The sequence below is a fragment of the Etheostoma spectabile genome, chromosome 3, assembly GCF_008692095.1.
Source record: "Etheostoma spectabile isolate EspeVRDwgs_2016 chromosome 3, UIUC_Espe_1.0, whole genome shotgun sequence".
Lineage (NCBI taxonomy): Eukaryota > Metazoa > Chordata > Actinopteri > Perciformes > Percidae > Etheostoma > Etheostoma spectabile.
The window spans coordinates 30,005,259-30,008,628 of NC_045735.1; the positions used below are offsets into that span (position 1 = coordinate 30,005,259).

The following is a 3,370-nucleotide window of genomic DNA, read 5'->3' on the forward strand; positions in this document are numbered from 1 at the left end:
TGACACAGGAACCTGGCACATAGAAATGAACAAATGCTACAAAACCTTTTCATGTATTGTTGAAGTAACTGTGTTCAAAAGTTCAGCTGAAACTAAAATGAGGCTTCAACGATCGGAGTTGGACGAGTCACTTGGTTATTTTTCAAATTTAAAGTCTTACATCTAACCCCCAATTTCTACAGGATAAGGAACGGCTGCGGATCGGCTCCGCTGCGTATCTACTCCATGCTCCACCGTCCAACAATATCTACAAGATCCGGATTTGTTGCGGAACGGCTGCGGCCATGACTGACAGCTGAAATCCCGAGGACCCACAAGATCTTGCGAGATCACGTAGAATAGAACCACAAAACCAACAGTTTGTCTCCATCTAGAGGAGTAGAGAAGAAACAACTCTGTGCTGTGTTTTCAAGATGAAGTGCTGGGAAATATGATCCGTTGTGAGCATGCACTATTTTATTTTGAAAATGTATTTGTTTCTGTGTGCAGAATTGCAGCGGAACTTCTCTGCCAAAGGCAGAAATAGAAGTTCTGTGTATCTGCTCCAGAGGGCTGCGGATGACCAGAGCTGGGACAGAGTCAGAACGCAGCCGTTCCGCATCCTGTGGAAATTAAGGGTAAGATGGCGCCGCACTTTTTTGGTTTTCTGCTGCAATACCCGGAGCTCTTTCACCAGAGATATAGTCATGCACATCAGGGAAACAACAATATATGACAAGTGGACCAGTGAAGCTGTGGCGGATCTTCAAACAGGTTTGGACTGTACCAATTAGGATGTTTCCAGGTCTGCTAGTTACTAATGCTATGGCTGTTACCAACACGTACTACTACAAAGTTCAACAATGACTATGTTGTGTAATGGTACAAATAGCAAAGATAGCTAAGATGCCCCATATAATTTGTGACAGGTGTATCACCCTTTCAGGAGTAAAGATTTAAGGTAAGGAGGAATGTGGGGTGAAAACAGAAAAAAGTGTGCAGAAGTGGGAGTGAAAAGGAAGGTATGCGAAAGTTGATTAGAGAATCCCACTCTCGCTTGAAAGGAATAAAAAAGGAACCCAAATATTGTGTAAGGGATGTACAAAAGGTCGGAGTTACAAGCTTGGCAAGTAAGGGCCGAGTCTGTTCGAGTAGACTAGGACACATTTCCTCAATTGAATGAAGGTTGGTAAAGCTGTTAGCAATAGCATTGGAGTCTTTTGATGTTAGCTGCTACCCACTTGACCTTGATGGTAAAGGTTAAAGCCGGGAAAGGAGCGTCTAATCATACTCAGCGGCCAGTTAAACTCTGAAGGAGAGTTTTTGTAACTGGATGAAGTTGGGGAGCAACCTCGCCTTAACACAGACCGCACATGCAACTTAGAGAACGTTATCCTGAGGGTGAATATTAAAGCAAGGATTTCCTGATGAGGATAATCTGCTTGCACACCGTTCTGAATAGTCTGTCGTCACAGATTTTTGTTCATTACACTACACCAGCGACTGAGCAGTCTTTCCCTCTTTTGACCGCGGACTGGGAGGGTCAGCAGCTAAGGCTGTGATACTGTTCATGATAATGGACTTCTGCTGTTAGGACAGACTCTGGGAGCAGTTTTCAGCGGATTGGATGTTGCCCCTGTGAAGGGACTGTCCACAGTGAGATTTTTTTTTTTTTTTAAGTATACTTTGTTCTGTCACATTGAACCATATTTAATTTTATGCAATTAATTGTTTTGGGAGTAAATCCTGCAATAGTAGAGTTGAAACCGGTCAGATTTAAATGGAATAGGTTAGATTTTGCAACATTTTAAAGGGTCAATCAATAAAGAAGTTGTTTATATATTTAGTCAGAGTTGTTATTGAAAATTATATTGAGTTTATATTGCTCTGGAGTAGGGACTTCCCACCTGTCTAGTTAGGTATAGGATACAGGGGGGGGAGATCGTGCAGACGGTTTAGGAGCCCATAACACTTCAGGTGGTCACCCTGTTAGAGAAAGAAGTCTTGAAGCCCATCCTACCGTACATTCAATCCCCCACACTGATCAGGGAGATCAGCCAGATAGGTAACAAGATACTTTCTGAATTAGGTACTGGGGCCAATTGGGCTGGGATATACAGACCCAGATCTTGCACTCTCCCAGACATCCAGAGCAGAACTATACTAATGAAACCCCTACATAGTGAGGCTTATTCTCCGCTACACATGCACATAATATTCCTTTTTTTTTGCCTTTATTCCGAAAAGACAATATTCCAACTAAGCTGTTTACATGGCTAATGAAAGTTAATATTCCACTAATTTTTGCGTTTACATGTAGCCGTGCATAAAATGATATTCTCAAAGTTCACTAACAGTGGCAGACTTGTTGGATTGTTTGAACACAGCGTCTCCCAAAATTTTAATAAACCTTGGTTCTTTTTAAAACTATTGATTCTTTATTAAACTCTCCACAATTCCCCTGCCTGGAAGCTTCATTTGAAGTCTGTGAAAGTTTTCTTAACTTCTTTTTAGACAGGGTTGCCACTATCAGAGCTCATATCTCATCCCCCACTGTTGACCCTGCAATAGTATGCACTTGCTCAACTGTCCTCAACCAGTTAGAGTTGGTGTCACTTTTAAATCTCTCTGAAATCGTCACTCAACTAAAACCCCCATAGCGTCCCACTGACACCGTGCCCCATCGCCTCTTTAAGGAAGCCAGGGAGACTATTGGCCCAAACGTCCAAAAAAATCATGAATAGTAATTTAGCAGCAGGTGTCATTCTAACATATGTCAAAAAAGCCGTTGTGGAACCCTTGATTAAAAATAGAAATCTACATTCCTTGGTTTTATTCAACTACAGATCTATCTCGGAGCTTCGTTTTATGGAATTTTTGAGATTTTTCAATCTGGTTTTAAAGCCTTTCACAGCACTAAAACTTCACTTTTAAAAGTTTTTTATGACATCTTATTAAGCACTGACTCTGGCAATTCTGCCATACTAGTGCTTTTAGACCTCAGTGCTGCATTTGATAGTTTACCACGCTGTTCTTGTCTCTCATGTAGAGCACTGTGTTGGTATCAGGGACACTGTTTTGCAGTGGTTTAAGTCCCATTTGTCTTGGAGATGCTTTTCAGTAAAGCTTGGGGCCCTTGGTTCATCTACTGTCCCCCTTCTTTGTGGTGTTCCACAGGGCTCAATTCATGGACCACTTCTCTTTTCCCCATATCTACGCCTAGAAAACATAATTAGAAAGAAGGGCATCTACTCTCTACTAGAATGTTTAAAATAAATTAAGGCCTGGATGGCTTCTAACTTTTTAAATCTAAATGAATACACAACAGAGGTCATTGTGTTTGGACCCATTTGGGCCAATGATATCCCTCCTGTTGACCTGGGCCACCTGC

The 3,370-nt window shown here is 41.7% G+C and overlaps 1 pseudogene; it reads right to left on the reverse strand.

Moving 5' to 3' along the window:
* The window catches only part of LOC116687040 (extracellular calcium-sensing receptor-like), a 9,266-nt pseudogene that overhangs the window by 1,614 nt on the left and 4,282 nt on the right, over positions 1–3,370 (reverse strand).